At 43.7% G+C, this 18,621-nt stretch overlaps 1 long non-coding RNA gene across 1 annotated transcript; it reads right to left on the reverse strand.

Annotated features, from left to right (window-relative positions):
- Positions 1-9,669: 9,669 nt before the first annotated feature.
- Positions 9,670-14,233, reverse strand: LOC310645242. The gene is made up of 3 exons (XR_014493454.1): positions 14,028-14,233; positions 10,818-10,946; positions 9,670-9,766 (listed from the first exon to the last, which is right to left on the reverse strand). It is a non-coding gene; the product is annotated as an uncharacterized lncRNA (long non-coding RNA).
- Positions 14,234-18,621: the final 4,388 nt, after the last annotated feature.

The raw sequence follows: 18,621 nt of genomic DNA on the forward strand, positions 1-18,621 counted from the left end.
GGTCTGCAGTTCTATTCTGTGGCAACCGGAAAGGAGTCTGGGGTGTTACCTTCCAACAGTTGCATGTGATCTGTTGGATTGATCCTTTCTTAGAACACTGATTTATTATCATTTACACTGCTTGCCGGCTATTTCAGATGGATTTTTTTTTCTTCCTGGAAGGTGAGGGAGAAGTAATTGCGGCCAATCAATTTATAAATAAATAAACACACCTCCCCTCGTTAATCTCCAAGAACAAGCACACTTGTCATTTCAACTTAATTATTATTTGTCAACCTTGTCAACTTGAAGATGTCCGGACTTCAACTCCCAGAATTCTGGCTGCCAGATGAATTCTGGGAGTTGAAGTCCAGACATCGTCAAGTTGCCAAGATTGAAAAACACTTCATTAAAAGTGTTTGTTTGACAACTGAAATTGCAATGGGAACTGATTTGGATAGGAACATTTGACTTTCCAGAGTCTCAGCCTCTGTGCTTGAACCTTCCAAACAGTAGCTAGTCCTGTCTTTCAAGCATCGGGCTTCAGTAAAGCAGCAAATCTTGTATGCATAAAAAAAATTGAGTCCTGGAGAGTCCATGCTGGCAATGCACTAAAGTCCCTTTTTTGAGCAGATATGATGCTGACGTCTGGGGCCATTGGGGCCAAGTGTCAGTGAGCTCCTGAAAGGAGGCAGGACTTGAATTCAGAATAACAGAAAAGAATAACAGAGTTGGAAGGGGCCTTGGAGATCTTCCAGTCCAACCCACTGCTCAAGCAGGAGAACCTACAACATTTCAGACAAGTGGCTGGCCAGTCTCTTCTTAAAAGCTTCCAGTGATGCAGCATCCACAACTTCTGGAGGCAAGCTGTTCCACTGGTTAGTTGTTCTCACAGTCAGGACGTTTCTCCTTAGTTCTAGGTTGCTTCTCTCCTTGATGAGTTTCCATCCCTTGCTTCTTGTCCTGCCTTCAGCTGATTCCACGGTTCTGGCTTCCATCTTGATGTTTTTGCCCTCAGGATACAAAGAATGAAGAAGGTTTGTGCATTGAGCAAAGTGTAGGCCTTACACTCATAAAAATAGCTGTACAATTTTAATAATTTCACTGTTTAGTGTTCTCTTCCTCTCTGTTGCTTCTCTTCACTTAACGTCTTTGTAACCCAGTGGCAAGATCTGCCTTGTTTTGCTTCAACAGTCTTTATTTAAAGTAAACACTACTGGCATTATTACAAGAGAATATTGACGGCAGTAATATTGCGGCTTTTCCTCCAATACATAAGAAAATTCCCCGTAAGATTTCTTAGGAAACCAGAAGCAGGATATATCAGAATTTGACTCAGCCTTATATACACCGTATATCTTTACATATTCTGGAGGGGTCCCTAGTTATGGCGCCCTTAAAAGCTGTTAAAAGGAAACACACCCACAGGAGTTTATCCAAACATTCACTGTGAATTCTATCAATAGCCATTTTCTATGCCTCTCCTGGCCACGTTAAGCTGCAAGGATTGGTTTGGATCAAACGATGGAGATTAAAAGATAAATCTATTACACAGAGTTCCGCCTTTTCAGCCTTCGGGAACTTAAACCAATTAATAATGGCTCTCTTCCCCCTCCCCCCCCCACTTCGGCCTTAATGCTCTGCTGGGATTCCCGTCAGTTTTCTTCATCATCTGAGTTGGAACCTCCATCAGCAATCTGATAAATGGAATATACCGGCAAAAGATTCCTGAGCCACCAGAGCTAATCGGATTGATCTTCCCAGGTCCAGCGAGTGTGTTTTTTTTCTGTAAAAAAGAAAAAGAAAAAAAAAGAACAGAAATTCAGCAGAGTTTTCAGAGCAAAGAATCAAACCCCAGATCAGAAGGAGTAGAGAGATAGGAGAAGGATGACAGAGAGACCAATACCAGATGCGGGCTCAATTTACTGGGAAGTTGTTCTTAAATCAAATTTAAAGCGATGACCTGATGTCTGGGGTTGTAGCTGAGCTGTGAGAAATATACATATATATTTTTCTTCTTCCTCTTTTCCCCTGTGCAGCAACTTGATGAAGATGGGATAGTCCATTTTGGATGAAACGGTGATCAATATGATATGTCACACTTTGAATCCAGATCTTTCAAAGTAGTTGCGATGTTCTTCAGCCAGCATATTTGAAGTACAGTCACTTAAGAGTTGTTGTTGTTGTTTTAAATCAACAACTGGAAAATCCATGGCTCTGTTACTGAAGATTATAGCTCTGCCACCTCCCTAGAATTTGATTCATCACTTTTAAAAGTATTCTTAAACTGGTGGTCATCACTGCAACGATTCTTGGATTGTGAACAAAAATGCGCTTAGCCAAAGAGATGGAGATCTCGTCTGTATATTGTAGGTGAATTTTCAGTTTTTCCATTTTTCTAGCAGCCATGAGTTACAAAAAAATAAAAATAAAAATAAAAATGGGGATCCCGCAGTAAAATGTTTGGGGAAGACACAGTTGCCCTTTTTTAAATAATAGGGGGAAGGGAAATAATTAATATAATGTTTCTGGGATGAGGACTAACATATCAAATGTTTCTTGTTCTTCTATACACCAGCTATGTACTGTTTTTCATGAAAAAGGGAGGGGAGGGGAGGGGAGGGGGAAGGGAGGGATAGGATAGGGAAGAAGAAGAGGAAGAGGAAGAGGAAGAGGAAGAGGAAGAGAGGAGAGAGGAGAGGAGAGGAGAGAAGAGAAGAGAAGAGAAGAGAAGAGAAGAGAAGAGAAGAGAAGAGAAGAGAAGAGAAGAGAAGAGAAGAGGCTGATACAGAGGGAAGACAACAGGAATTTTTCTGGCATTAGCAGCCTTCTCTTGCTTAGACGCAAAACTTGTGACTTCAAACTCTTAGTGGGCAGACCACAGATCTAAATTTAAATCTTCATTTACTCGAGTTTCTTTTCTTCCCTTTTAAAATAGGGATGGGAACCATTCCATTTCATATTGTTTCAGCAAACGTGGAGAATTTTGCCTCAGGAAAAAATATCAGGGAAAAAGCCAATTGTACTGTTTCCTTTCAAATTGCAAACGGAGCCAAAATCCCAGCCGGATTGGAAGTGTCCAGCAACCCTGTTGCATAAGGGAGGAAGCTGACAAAGACGTTGCTCGGATCCTGCTCTTAATTCAGTCCAAATGCTAGAAGCTCCAACATTCCAGGTTCTCGATTTTAAGGAAACATGAGGGGGAGGGGAGACGGGGGGAAAAATGAAGGAAAACCTTCAAACATCTTCCGAGAATTGGGTATCATTTCAGATCAGTCCTTTGGAGACTTTGTCCAGGAGTCGAACCGAGTATGGCCACAGGAAGTGAAGCAATGAGGTGGGTGGGCCGCCATTTTAGTGGTATTAAAACCATCTTAAGACAAAAACTGTCCCCTGCAGCACTGAATCACTTTTAGTGAGTTATGGGAACCAACCCTTGACAACTTTGGCTGATGGCTTAACATCTACTACAGAGCTTCTACCTAACTAACTGAAGAAGCTTCTTGGATGAGAAGTGAAACTTCTTAAAGAAAAATCAGAAATCCCAGTTGCCTTTTTAAAAAAAAGCATCTTTGGGATAATCATGACCCAGGTGACTGAGAACCTGCGTAAACAACCAAGGAGAGGGAAATAGCCCTGTGTTCCGGTGATGCTCTGATGATAACATTAATATCCTGTGATGATATCTATAATACCATCAAACATCCACATCTGCCTCTTCCAGGTCCTTGGTAAGGACTCGATAGGTAGACAAAAATGCCAAATCCAGTCTGAACATCTGGCTGACTGTGCGATGATCAATAATAATAATAATAATAAAAAGTTGGAAGAGAACTTGGAGGTCATCTAGTCCAACCCCCTACACAGGCAGGAAACCCTATACCATTTCAGACAAATGGCTGTCCAGTCTCTTCTTAAAAACATCCCGTGTTGGAGCATTCACAGCTTCTGAAGGCAGATTGTTCCACTGATTAATTGTTCTCACTGTCAGGAAATTCCTCCTTAGTTCTAAGTTGCTTCTCTCCTTGGTTAGTTTCCATCCGTTGCTTCTTGTCCTGCCTTCAGGTGCTTTGGACAATAGCTTGATGCTCACCTTAGCCCAACATGTCCATTTTTTAAAACACAGGGAGGAAACAAATCACAACGAACTTTTTCTACCATGTTGTTGGAGAAGAAGTTGCTGAATTTAAGCCCAGGGTCTGTAAGGCACTTCCAGCTGCAGAGATCAGACGCCGAGGGTCCCTTGGTGGCGGTGGGCTGCTTTAAGGCCACTCTTCTGCATGCCCGAAGCGTAGGAGGAAGTTGTGGCCGCTGGCTGGAGGACCAAGGCATTGTGAAGCTCTGCTGTCAGTGGTTGGCAATGAGTTTATGAAAGGGCCATTTCCTTTCCTAGCTGACCTTTGGTTTCCTCTGGAACCTGGAACTGACCTGCCCCAGAGGCAGCGCTCTGCTCAGGGAAGCCCCCTCATCCAAGTCGCTCCTCTTTCCATAAACCCTGGAAGTCTTTGGGGAGGAAAGGCATCCTTGGGGCTGAGCCAAAAGGAAGAGTCGCGGAAGCCGAAGGAAGGTCAAGAAGCAACCAGAGAGAGAGTCACACAGGAGAGTAATTTGAGGTGGATTACAGCAAAAGAGCTATAACATGTTTAGGAAATCAGGGCTGGGCCCTGTCATCTCACAAAGCCACAATTGCTTTAACCCTGATAGATTGGAGAAATCTTAAATGGCCGGGTTCAAATATCACACGAAACCATAAAGCAGAGGCTGCCAACTCCAAGGACTAGATCTGACCAATCAAAAACAAGCCAAAAGCCAGATAGTTTATGATCCTAACCATTATATTTAACAAGCTCGTTTGCCTTCCTAGTTCATGGAATCATATGACTATTCTATGCTGACTTTTGTTTTTCCCTCAGTGATGTCACCCATAGATGTGACATCTGATTGGTTATGGCTTTGGTGAGATCAACATGTCCATTAGAGCCCATTAGATCTCTAATCACTTGGAATTCCTCTTTTGGAAAATAGGAACCCTAACCAGAGACAGGAGAATATTATCGAAATATTGATAGTATTTTGAGAGCAGAGTGGGAGAGAGCAGACGGTGGCTCTCGCATAATGTTGTGTGAACCTATGAATATTGTGTGACTATTGTAGAATATGTGCATCCATAACATTGTGTAGCCTAAAGTGTCTACTGGCCACACATATTGTAAGCCACACAGAATATTGTGCGGCCTAGAACAGATCTCAGAGTTCTTGATGGGTGAACTTTAGATCTGGCATTATTGATTATGACTTGGATCTACATTATTGTATCGAATGCAACATGACTTGGATCTTTGTGATAATGGAGTAAGAATTGGAGACCAACAATTCTCTCTCTCTCTCTCTCCCCCCCCCGTGTGTGTGTGTGTGTGAGAGAGAGAGAGAGAGAGAGAGACAGAGAGAGAGAGAGTTAAAGACAGAAGATAAAGAGAGAAGGGATAGATAGATAGATAGATAGATAGATAGATAGATAGATAGATAGATAGATAGATAGATAGATAGATAGATAGATAGATGGTAGGTAGGTAGACAGACAGACAGACAGACAGACAGACAGACAGACAGAGAGAGGAAGACAGAGACAGAGAGAGGCCATAGAAGATTGTCTTCCATCTTAAGCACCACCCATCTCCTTTCTGGTCTTTTGCAAGACCGAGATCTTTGGCCAGATTAACTGATTCGTCATGAGGTTCTGTGCCAGAAAGCCCACAACAGTGGAAAATCCCCCCCTCGCTGCAAGTGACCTTATCAAGCAGCATCCAGGCTCTTTCCAGGCCCTTGAAGGACTGCAGATGGGGGAGGCTGGGGCTGGAATTCGGCCTGGCGTTGCCCCCAGAGCAGCAGTTGAGGCGCCCGTGTTAGGATGATGGAAAGCTCGCTCCTTTGCTTGCCCTGAAGGGTCACTCCCCAAACACCCTCCTGCCCTTTAAGGCTGGGTGGCTTTCCTGGCTCAGCTATGCCCTGATCTGCATGCCCAAATTTGCTTCCATCGCCCTCACTGCCCACCCCCCTCCCCAAACGGGGCAGTTTCATCAAGCTGCCACAAGGAAGTGGGGCTATCCTCCAAAGCACCCTAAGGCAGGACAAGAAGCAACGGATGGAAACTGGTCAAGGAGAGAAGCAACCTGGAACTAAGGAGGAATTTCCTGACAATTAAATCAGTAGAATGACTTGCCTCCAGAAGTTGTCCAGAATGATATAGGGTTTCTGCTTGAGCAGGGAATTGGACTAGAAGACCTCCAAAGGTCCCTTCCAGCAACTATGTTCTTTGGTTACCCTGTTATTCTCTTCTAAGGGCAGAATACCAATAGGTCTACATCTTTAACCGTATGAATCACGATCATTGATAGCAATAAATCATTGTTAATTCTTTACCCTCCAGCCTGAACCAATTTCCATTTAGGAGTAAGTAGTGCTTAAGTCAAGACCTATTGGGAAAGTGTTTATTGATTGAATTGGTACTCGGGCCATCTCGCTTTCTAAGCAATTCTGGACAGTTTGCAAATTAAAAAAAACTAAAAACTAAAAACCAACAGCCCTGTTAGGCAATTTTGTTGTTGTTGTTGTTGTTAGGAAGATCATTTCTGCAACTTTTTCTCAGTCCAGGAAAAAAAAAGAAAAAAGAAACCTGTATTCTTAGCGGGCAGCAGAAGTGTCGTTCGTGCGGGAGCGTGTGTGTGTGTGTGTGTGTGTGTGTGTGTGTTGCATGCAATGTCAGGGCAGTCTGGCCCCTGTGTGGTCTGGGGAGGGGGTTGCGTGTGTGGTCTTCCTTCAGCCCTGCTCATCTGTCCAAAGGCTGCTAACTGCCTGCTGAATGATCACAACTGTTTACTTTAGCTCTGTCTACACCAGACTTTGCATCGCTCTGTCGTCCACCAGCTGGGCTGACTCAGGACCCAAAGTAGGACAGGGAAGGCCAGAGAGAGGCGGGAGAGAGGCTGTGTGTGTGTGTGTGTGTGTGTGTGTGTGTGTGTGTGTGTGTGTGTCCTTGCATATGTATGTGTAAGTGTGTGTGAGAGAGTAAGCCAGACAAACAGACAGAGATTCAGAAGTTCCTAAACTGAAATGCACAAGGAGGAACATCTAGATCTTACCAACCAGGCTAGGTTAGCCCATAAATCAAGGGCCAACAGTTTATAGGTCTTTTGACTTCCATCACTCTTGCTTTCCCCCCCCCCCCCAGCCACCCCACTTCTCTCTGGCAGCCCCTCGCTCCAGCAGATCTGGCCCATAAATTTCCAGTGCTGAGTGCTGGCAGAGAGAGTTTTCATGTTCTTGACAGTGGCAATAAAAATATGCAGATGGATCCAGGCAGGGGAGGGAAGGGAGAGGGGAAAGGTGCATCTGGGGATCATCTTGTTCTAGGGGTGGGCAGTTGGGGACAGGAACACGGCTCCTCTGCCTGCCTGCCTGCCTGCGTGCGTGCGTGTGTGCATGAGACCTGAGAGAGGAGGTCTTTGGTGATACCGGACATGCCCATCGGGGTAATCTATAAAACCTGGGGTGCCTACTCGCATATCCCCATGCAAACTGGCGACGGGTACCTCATTTAGCTCGTCTGGATCTGTTTTTGTGCCTTGATAACACTTTTTAAAATGACTTTAAAACATATTTTGCGACTCTGACTGGGTGTCCTTTCACCATTCTGACTAACTCAACTCAATCTGAATAGAGCTGGAAGGGACCTTGGAGGTCTTCTAGTCCAACCCTCTGCTCAAGCTGGAGACCCTTTATAATTTGACACAAGTGGCTGCCCAATCGGTGCTTAAACACCTTACACAACTTCTGAAGGCAAAGCTGTTCCACTGTTTAATTGTCCTCACTGTTAGGAAGTTTCTCCTTAATTCCAGGTTGCTTCTCTGCTTGATGCTACTTTCCATCCATTGTTTCTTGTCCTACCTTCCGGTGCTTTTGGAGAATAAGTTCAACCCAGGGTGCTCAATAGTTAATGAAATAAAATAAAGCTCAACCATTGTCAAGGAATCTTATAAGAAATAGAGTTGATTCAATGAAAAAGAGGATTAAAAACATACTCTTGGTCACAAGAGCAAAAATAATTACAAAGTTTATAATTCAATTTGAATTTTGGACAGCCTGTCCCAATCTATTTTGCAGGTGAGCCAGGTAGAATGCAAGAGTCAGGTGACCTATTCCTCGATCTCATTTCAATATCCTGGAACACCTTAAAGATTAGCATATCTATTGCGGTTTCCCAACGGCTTAAATCATTGGAATTAATAAGAAGAAATTCCTCCCAAAATGGATGGAAGGAAGGAAGGAAGGGAGGGAGGGAGGGAGGGAGGGAGGGAAGGAAGGAAGGAAGGAAGGAAGGAAGGAAGGAAGGAAGGAAGGAAAAGAAAGGAGGGAGGGAGGGAGGGAGGGAGGAAAGGAAGGAAGGAAGGAAGGAAGGAAGGAAGGAAGGAAGGAAGGAAGGATAGATTGGGGGGAAAAAGTCTTCAGTTAGCAGAATATTCATTTTGGAGCAACACTTGGGCACTATGTAACATTCAGAAGTGAAGGAAAACCCAAAATAGCAACCCACCCCTTGAAAATAGAGGATCTTGAGTGCCCATCTCAAAGAACGGACAATTTCCTTTCCAAATGTCTTCCATGTCACCAGCGTAGTATTTTGCCCGCCCCCCACGTTCCCCGGGTAAGTAAACCCTCTGAAATGTGGTAAGCAAGACCAACGTCAGAGTCTCCGAGGGCATTATGTCTGTCCCAAGGTTATCTAATTTGCCTGCAGAAAAGGAAATAGACGGGGAGGGTCCAGGTCTCTTTGCAAATTGGGGTAATGCTCTCGCGGGCGCCAGCCTCTATACCTCGAAATAATTCTCCTGACCTTTAAAATTAACCTCTAACGGCCGAGGTCGAACTAGGTTAAAAGTACACCACACAGTCCTGGCTTGTTCACCATCAGTTCATCTCACGTCGAGCAGGACTGCTCTTGGGACCCGCTCGAGGACTGCAGCGATTTGCCCTTGTTTTAATTTTAATTTTGTTTCCCCTTTTCCACCCCACTGTGCCCCCCCTCCCTCCCGCCACCCCACGTCTCAGATCTGGGCAATCTGGCTTTGTCAAGATGAAAAACTAAATTCTGGATGATTTAAAAACAAAACAAGAAAGAACCCCTAAGCATCAAACCAGAATTTTGGCAGGGCTAGGGATGGGGGTAATATTTCCCACGTTTATTTGATTTGCGTTGACCTTAAAATTTATTCTTTATCACTTTCGGGATACCGAAAGAAACCAGCTAGCCTCTGAGTCAATCCAGAGTGTTTTCTCTGCCTTTCTAAGATCTAAACGATCTGCGTTCCTTTCGCCGGGACCTGAAAACCTGGCTTTTCAATCTATCAGGCCTGGACTGAAGGGGTTTTAAGCTTTTTAAACATTGTTTTAATTGTTTGGGCTATAATTAATTTAATTCATTTTCATTCTATTTTATCTTAATTTTATATTGTCTTTTATATGTTGCCCTGTAAACCGCCCTGAGTCCTTCGGGAATAGGGCGGTATAAAAAACTAATTAAATAAATAAAAATAAATAAAAAGAGTTTTATTTCAGCACTTCATCCCCTAAACCTTAAGGAAAAATTGGATGCAGCCCCACATCTTACAAATTAACTCAGGGACGATGGGGAGGATTCTCGAAACTTTACTTGCAGCATAATATAAAGTGGGATGGGTAAAACTCCAGCCCCATAACTCTTAATCCGAGTAAGGAACTGATGGTAGAAATCACTCTGCAATGAAGCAAAGGTAAGATTGATGTCTCAATGTTAAATCTCAATTAAACCAGTGAACTGTTTCTGACCTGAGTCATTATATACAAGTGTCAGTAACTTTTTTTAAAAGAGAAATGCAACTGATGAACAATAGCTGTTAAGATGCTGCCTGTGAATCTACGGAGGTCCAGCTTCCATAAGCTGGATTTTGGAACTTTTTCCCCTCCTCTGTTTTGTTCCCTACTTCCTCCCTTCCCTTCCCTTCCCTTCCCTTCCCCTTTCTTTCTTTCTTTCTTTCTTTCTTTCTTTCTTTCTTTCTTTCATTCTTTCTTTCTTTCTTTCTTTCTTTCTTCTTTCTTTTCTTTTCTTTCTTTCTTTCTTTCTTTCTTTCCTTTCTTTCTTCTTTCTTTCTTCCTTCCTTCCTTCCTTCCTTCCTTCCTTCCTTCCTTCCTTCCTTCCTTCCTTCCTCCATCCCACCCTCCCTCCTCCTCTTTATTTCTCTTTCTTTCTCCCTCAATCCCTCCTCCCTCCCTCCCTCCCTCCCTTCCTATTGCAGTGACGATGGTTTGAAAACTTCTCTTAACTCTTCCCGATGACTCCAAAGGACCTTTTTCTCCAACAAAACCTGGGAGTATTTCTTTTCCAAAGGACCTGTGGTCCCCCCCCCCCATGTTCTGGGTTTCTCTTTCAGCCTATTTATGAAGCAATCCTTCTTCGCCACACATTGCCTCTTTCTTCTGAGATGTATTTAAATCTGAGGTCAACAATGGGAATAAAGAACCATAAAGTAGTTCATAAAGGGAAACATTATCCAGAAACCGTAGTTCATAATACATTATGCATAACAGGAATTTGCACTGCAATGGGGAGGGGGGGCAGCTTAAAAGAAAGGGGGTGTTTTGGCACCTGCATAGGATACTACATCAGTGTTCAGCTGCCGCAACAATAAATACTGGCCTAAACTTCGGCTTTGAGTTCCCTTGCAGTCAATCTGCCTCTCAGCCAGCATTCAATCAAACTATACATAGAATGTTTTCAAGCAATAACTGAGCGGATTTGAAATGATTACCTTGATTCATAGGAAGAGGATGTAGAATTAGCAAAATTCTCCCAGTCCAAGCCAAACGCAATTGTATTTCGTTTTTAACAAACCAGTGGAATTATCTGAATCCAGGTTGGCTTGAAAAGTGGATGAAAACTAATCAAGAAGAGAAGCAAGTTAGAACTAAGGAGGACTTTCCTAACAGTGAGAACAATTAACCAGAGAAAGCTTTGCCTCCAGAAGTTGTGGGTGCTCCATCACTGGAGGTTTTTAAGAAAGGACTGGACCATCATTTATCTGAAATGGTATTGGGGTTCCTGCCTGAGCAGGGGGTTGGACTAGAAGACCTCCAAGGTCCCTTCCAACTCTGTTATTCTTTTCTGTTATTCTGAAAAGAGGGTGAAAACAACCAGCTTAGGCTTTGCTAAATTCATAGGCCAAACTTCATGACTTTCATATTGCCATAAAGATGATTAGTTGACGCTGAAGAGAACATTCAGATGTGCAAGAGTGTGTTAGCATAACCTTATAATAAACGCAATATTAGTTTGGGTGTCTTTGGCTGCCTAGCCTGGTCTACGTTGCTGGGTTAACTAGCTGTGATTCTGACCATAATCTAGTGGGGGGGAAACTATCTCTCATTGGTCCTTTCACCACATTTTACCAAGATCCATTGAGTAATCGACTACCAGCTTTCTTGCATCACATTAGCCTGTGGTGTCCAAAATTGGCAACTTTAAGAACTTTGTGGACTTCTGGCTGGGGAATTCTGGGAGTTGAAATCCACAAGTCTTAAAGTTGCCAAATCTGGAGAGCCCTGCACTAAACCATGGACTTTTGGTGCTGAGTTCTTGCATCGTCATGCTAGGTTATCAGTTGGATTTGTTTTTTGTTTTTAATAAGACTTAAGCTAGAAAGGCCAACCTGGGGGATCAGAATTATTATCCACCCAAGCCTGACCTGTAGAGATACATGCAATTCCTGAATCTGTGGCCCCAAACCAGCAGGGGGACAGAGAAGAGTAAGGTTGTGGTTGTGGAGTCCTTGTTGCTCTCCGAGCTTGGTTGTTTTCTCACAAACGTTTCATTACTCAGCAGTGCACTGATGATGTTCCCTAGTCGGGTGATAAAACATCTGCAAGAAAACCACCGAGCTCCAAGAGCACCAAGGATCCCAAAGTCATCCTCCTCCTCTTCCTCCTCCTCCTCTTCCTCCTCCTCCATTCCTCACATCCCTCTTCCTTTTAGCACTGATGATGTTCCCTAGTTGGGTGATGAAACATCTGCAAGAAAACCACCAAGCTCCGAGAGCACCAAGGATCCCAAAGTCATCCTCCTCCTCTTCCTCCTCCTCCTCTTCCTCCTCCTCCATTCCTCACATCCCTCTTCCTTCTAGCACTGATGATGTTTCCTAGATGGGTCATGAAACATCTGCAAGAAAACCACCAAGCTCCGAGAGCACCAAGGATCCCAAAGTCATCCTCCTCCTCCTCCTCTTCCTCCTCCTCCATTCCTCACATCCCTCTTCCTTCTAGCACTGATGATGTTTCCTAGATGGGTCATGAAACATCTGCAAGAAAACCACCAAGCTCCGAGAGCACCAAGGTCCCCACAGTTCAACCCAGAGCTACCAAGATTCTCTTTTATTGGTACAGTGATTGTCCAATTTGCACCCCACACCACTGGAGCAACAGACTGTGTGAAACATTTCTGGTCAAGCTCCATGTTCTGGGGGTGGTGGTGTTACTGGATAGTGGTGGCTGGCCCAGAACATGAGGGGGGGGAGGAGAGAGAGACATTCTCCCTTTAGCATTACACCCCTGGCACTTGGGGTCAACCCAGGTGGTTAGAGAAGTGACAAAGTAGCCTTGAGGACAAGAAGTTTCCTTCTGGTGCTTTGAGAACTCTCTCCAATTGGTTTAATGGTACAACTATAATAATAGATCACATAAAGTTGTCGTTGTTCATTGCCCCCCAGGCTGGTTCCCAACCAAACTAAAACCAGATGTTTACGATGACTTAATGTGCCCAGTGTCTCACCCCCGAGGACTGAATCTCTTCAATCCAAGAAACTCAGATGGAGAAAATGGATACCTTAAAAAGAAAAAGGAAAAAAAAATCTTCAAAACAACTCTGTGAAGTAAACGAGGGAATGAGAGGCCCGTTTTGTGTTTTACACTAAGCTGTGATTTGCTTAAACTGCAGTTTGTTGAATTAACCCCCTCTGCAGACATGAAGCTGCCATCAACCATGGCTTCTCAACTTTTATGGCCAGATTAACCCAACATGCTCCATCAACACCACCCTAACTGTTTTTATAACTTAGGACCAGGTCCCAAGCCAGCCATGTCCTAGAGTCATTAATCAAGGTCTATCTTCATCAATCAAGATCTAGCACACAATCCATTATGCTGGATTCAGGCACACCTGCTTTTATTGTGCTTTGCAGAGATTGTGAGGGTTTTTTTTAACAAGACCTTCCACCAGCAAAAGAGATTAGGGCTCACGGAAAGCTCAGATGACGATTAGCAATTTTTTTAGCCATCCAAAATTGCTAGCGTTTTTCAACTAAGGTATGTACATTTTTTTAAAAAAAAAAACCTAATGCTGTTGCACACTTAATAGACTACAATAAACAAAGCTTTTATATGTCGTGGAATTTATATGACTTGCTCTATGGCAATATTTATTTTATTGTGTTAGTCTGAAAATGCACCCATAGTATCTCTGATAATGCCTGTATTATTGTGCCAATCTGGAACAGCATTTGCACCCAAAAGAAAGACTGGGATAATATACATTCATATTTACTCTTTTAAAAAATTGAATTTATCTTCAACATACTGTCTGTGCTTTGGAAAATGTGAAGCTTCTGTTTCAGGTCTGTATCTTTACAAATATAGAACGCCTGCTTTAAAATACATGGCCGAATCCTTCCCTTTAGAAGTTAAGTTTCCATCTGATTTCAGCTCCTTGTCTAGAGTTTTGTCCTACTTTTTTTTTTTAAAAAAAGGAGGAAAAATCTGTGCCCGTTTCATCGACACTCAGAGTATTTAAGTTGCTCGTACGGATAATATATTTTTTTATACAGCCGTACAGGAGAGTTTAGTTTCTCTCCTTCTTATGGGCTCAATCTAGGGTATTAACCTTTATGGAGGGATGGCTAAACTCGAGGATTATCGATAATCCAATTATACTAAACAGTGCATGTTATAAAAGGAGGTTAAGAGGAACTCACCCTGAAGTTGAAGATTGAGTTACATAGGCAGGTTTCAGGACCTCTTTGGGTGTTGGAGTTAAGAAACAGCATCTTAAACTAGGATCCAACGTGTGTGGGTCTCAGAGTTTTCTGCGAAATCCTCCCCTGTCGTCCATCTTTCCTAGCAAGTGGTTTTGGTTTTTTTGTTTTGTCTTGTTTTTGCACGTAGGAAATCCAGGGAGAAGCTAGATCACGGTAAGGAGGAGAAATTAATTTGGAAATAATCTAAAAGAAAAATCAAAGAGGATGAAGGATGCTATGCATTTTCTTTATCTGGAAGTAGATGAAAGATCTGCATCTTTTCACGAATGGAGAGCGGCACAATGAGGGGTGCAAGGCTTAGAGCGGCCATCTTGACTTTTTTGACCAGACCCTGCTGTCACCCCTGATGTTCCAAGAGGAATATCCATTTTTAGCTTTGCAACAATCCTATTCTGGAGTGATTGCCAGCCTAAGGTTAACAGGCTGGGTTTATTTATTATTAATCATTATATTAATTAATTATGCTATTAAATTGTACACCGGCTGACTCCCACAGGGCTATAATAATAAGTAAGAATAACAATTCATTAAACTTGTATGCTGTGCCATTAAATGTATAGGTCTGTAGTTGTAATGTTCTCTCTAAGGTCTCAGCAATGGATGGATTTCAATTGTCTCAATGAATCAGGTTGAACTCCTCCTCCTCCTCCTCCTCCTCCTCTTCTTCTTCTTCCTCCTCCTCCTCCTCTTCCTCCTCCTCCTCCTCCTCTTCTTCTTCTTCCTCCTCCTCCTCTTCCTGTTCTTCTTCCTCCTCCTCCTCCCCCCTTCCTCCTCCTCCTCCTTTTGCCTGAGAAGTAACCCCTCCTTCATCATCCCGTTCTCTCTAATCCTTTCAATTTCTGCAGAAAGCGACCAGAGAAAGCCACCCTGTGATGAATGATTCCTCCTGCCGGCTGCAAGACGCCAGGTGCCCCCCAATGCCAAGCTGGCAACCGCGACTTTCTCGCAATGTTTGTGCACTTATATGGTGAGAATATGCCCACGGTTCTTGACGTGATCTCAGCTTCCATGCATGAACGTGCATTGGCTGAGACAGACCAGTCCTCCCAAGCTTACAAGGGAATGGGAGCTCTGGCTGGAATTGTTTCAAGGGCATGTGACTTTCGTCCGATCCATGTCCTCAGACGTTACCACCTCCTTCTTGGACATAAGGACAGCCCCATTCATGCATATGTCAGTAAAGGGAGAGATCCAGTTGGATTCTGCCCACGTTCCTCCAGCAACGGAATGGAAGGAATGCCTCAGATGCCTACAGAATGTGAAAGAAGGAATCTGATTTCTGTTGAACTGGGGAGCAGGGGAGGGAGACCTGTCCTTTCTTTCCAAGGATCAACAAAGAGGCTGAGTAACTGTGATGTGTCCCACTTGCCCCCAAAGCCACACAGTCTCTTGCGTGGAAAGAATCAGATGCAACGCTGCTCTTGTTAAACTTACATTGGGGAATCTGTCTAAACTGGGCCCTCAATCAAGACAGTATATACCAATAACTAAAAGACCCTCCAGAATTAAGCAACAGTTCAACACAGCATGAAGTGATTAATTTCTCTGATCACAGACTCTGGGAAACCTTGGATCAGCTTTGACTGAGTCACAGCTCTTAGCTCCGTTGCCAATTGGAACCCCGGGTTCAAACCACATTTAAACTTTTGTCATGTTTCCGCTTCCTCCGGGCAAGATGTGTCAGGTTTTTTTATCCAGATCCAGATAGCTGGTTTGTTCAAGCCCACCAGGATGAGGATCGGTCAATGTCCAGGCAGAATGTTTCCACCCATTTTTATTTATTTATTTACATACATGCATACATTGACTTAACCTCCCCTGCCTTTTGACTCAAGCAAACTGAAAATGCGTCTCAGTGGTTTGTAACTGCGATCGTTCAGTCTAAAATGTAAAATCAAACCCTGTTGCCCCTGTAGGCTTGGCGGGGACAATTTGCATAGCTTCCTAGGATGTTCTGTTGGTTTTATTTCGCTTTATTTTATTTTTTTTAACTTTCCAACCTAGAGCACTGATGAAGTTACCTAGTTGGGTAATGAAATGTCTGTAAGCCAACAACCAAGCCCAGAGAGCATTAAGGACCCCACAGTTCTCTTCCACTCTGCAAACCCCACTTCCTTCTAGTACTGATAATGTTGCCTAGTTGGGAATGAAATGTCTGCAACAAAACCACCAAGCTCAGAGAGCACCATGGACCCCACAATCCTCCTCCTCCTCCTCCTCCTCCTCCTCCTCCTCCTCCTCCTCTTCAAAATCCCCTCTCCCTTCTAGCACTGACGATGCTACTTAGCCAGGTAATGAAATATCTGCAAACCAACAATCAAGCTCAGAAAGCACCAAAGACTCCCCAAATAAATGTATAAATAAATCACTTCTAAATTTCCTTTGGGCCTTGCCCACTTTTTCTGGAGACAGCCCCGTCTGTCGGCACCCCCACGCCTGCCCTTCCAAGCCTTATGGGGCTCTCCAGCTGATTTTTTCAAGGTCTCTAAAATCATTTTGTCTGCTGCCTATGCAGCTTAGAAGACAGGGTTTGAGGCATCCAAAGATGCAGAACTGAAATGCTTTTTAAGACATTCCAGTTTTTCTTTTAAAAAAAACACACAAAGAAAACTTCAGTAGATAAAACGCAATGTTTACTTTAAAGAGCTGAAGTACAAAGAAGCTCATCAAGACTCATCAAAGCTGGGAGAACAGCTGATTAAAAATCAAGTCTGGCCACATAAAATTTCATTCTCTTTGGGAATTTACCAGATATATTCCATTTGGTAGATCCAAAGCCTATCAAAGCAGAACACTTTCTGTTATACGTACAAAAATCCCCAAGTTCGATCTTCAAACCAGAAGGTCCAGGAACTTGTGATTCTCCAAATGTATTAGCACCAAAACTCCCAGTTACCATCTAGAACAGCTCTGAGAACTACAGTATCCCTGCACAAATGGGATCTGGAGTTCTGTGCAGCCCCAGACAAGGTTCTCAAGAGAAGAAGACGGGGAAGGAAAAGGTTCTATACTGAGTCACATTTTTTCAACCTGGCAAGTGGCAAAGCCATTTTCGTGAACCACAACAAAACCCTAAGCTTTGTTAGATGAGGACTAGAGCCATAAACAGACTGAAATGCTTTTAATTTACAGCCTTAGGGGGAAGATATTTGTGGCAAAGGAAGAATCAGCCACCCACCGTCCTTGCTGCGGTGTAAGAATCCTGCGGTTGCTTCTAAGAGAGAGACAAGCGAGCAAATTAAAAGATTCCACGGTCCACAAACGAAATCCCCCACGGTTGCTTCATTTTGAGCGGAACATTTTACTGGAGTTTCCTTTTCAACCAGCTGCCTGAAATGGGGTTTTAAGTTAACATCCCCAAGCAGTTTTTCTGCCCTTCAGTCTTCTCGCTTTCAGATAATGAGCTGGGAGTTCTTGATTTTTATTTTTCCAGGCTGGCTATTTTTATATACCTGGGGACCTATAATTCAGTTGAAAATTTCCCTGTCCACTCCCCAATGAAATGCATCGGACTTGGCAAAGCCCCCACACATTCCAGCAGGGTTCAGGAGGAATTGGGGGGGTGGGGGGGGAGAGGAAGGTGGCCAACTCACACCAGGCTAGTGGCTGTCACTTATTAATCTCCCAGGGACCAATAATTACAGCGTTGGCTGCCAACCAACCATCTCTGGGTCCACCGTTACTGGGAGCGATGATCCATCTTGTCAAGGCAGACAAATATTTGGCATTCCCTCTTTGGCAGCTGAAACACTGAAACACCAATCTGTGCCCGAGGAGGATAGGAATCCTGTGATAGACATATCCAGACAGATGCTAGAAGAACTTGGGGGTCTTCACGATGTTCGAATTACATGGGATTTGAAGACTCTGTTGCCTTCCCACCTTTTGTGCCGTCCTTCCAATAATGATGGAAGGCTTGTGAGTTGTGTGTGTGTGGGGGGGGGTTGTTGGCCACCCAGCATCCGTTCAAGGGGTCAAAGCCCTCCTGGTTGAATCTCTCTACTGTAGGTTGGTGATTGGATGCCCGATACACTAAAGACTCCAAGCCTGCATTGGTCTGTTTATTCCAGATGTTTGGGGGAAATGTGTTTGAGTTCAGAGATAGAAACAGGGCTGGTCTCTGTCTCTTCGGGACAAGCTGTCGGAGGAGAAGGGGAAGGGGAAGGAAAAGGAGGAGAAGGAGAAGGAGAATTAGCCAAACCTGGTTAGCTACTGACCTATTTAGGTATTCCCATAGGTATTGATAATCAAGCTGGTAAGATTTGCTTTGAAAAAATGCCCCGATAAGTATGAGTAACAAACCAGTAAGCACCCTGTTCCCCAATTGCCCCCTGCAGGTTTTTGAGAAGAAACCCCAGTTTCAAACAAAATTGCATTATAATTGGCTTTCTTATGCCCAGGTGGGCATGCACATTTTGAGGCAAAGCAGGGGTATCCAACCTTAAAAACTGCCAAGTTTGCAGAGCCCTGATGTAAAGTGATAGCTATAACCACATGATCAAATTCATCCTCTTGACTTTGGTCCATGCAT

This window comes from Vipera ursinii, assembly GCF_947247035.1.
Source record: "Vipera ursinii genome assembly, chromosome: 10".
Taxonomy (NCBI): Eukaryota; Metazoa; Chordata; class Lepidosauria; order Squamata; family Viperidae; genus Vipera; species Vipera ursinii.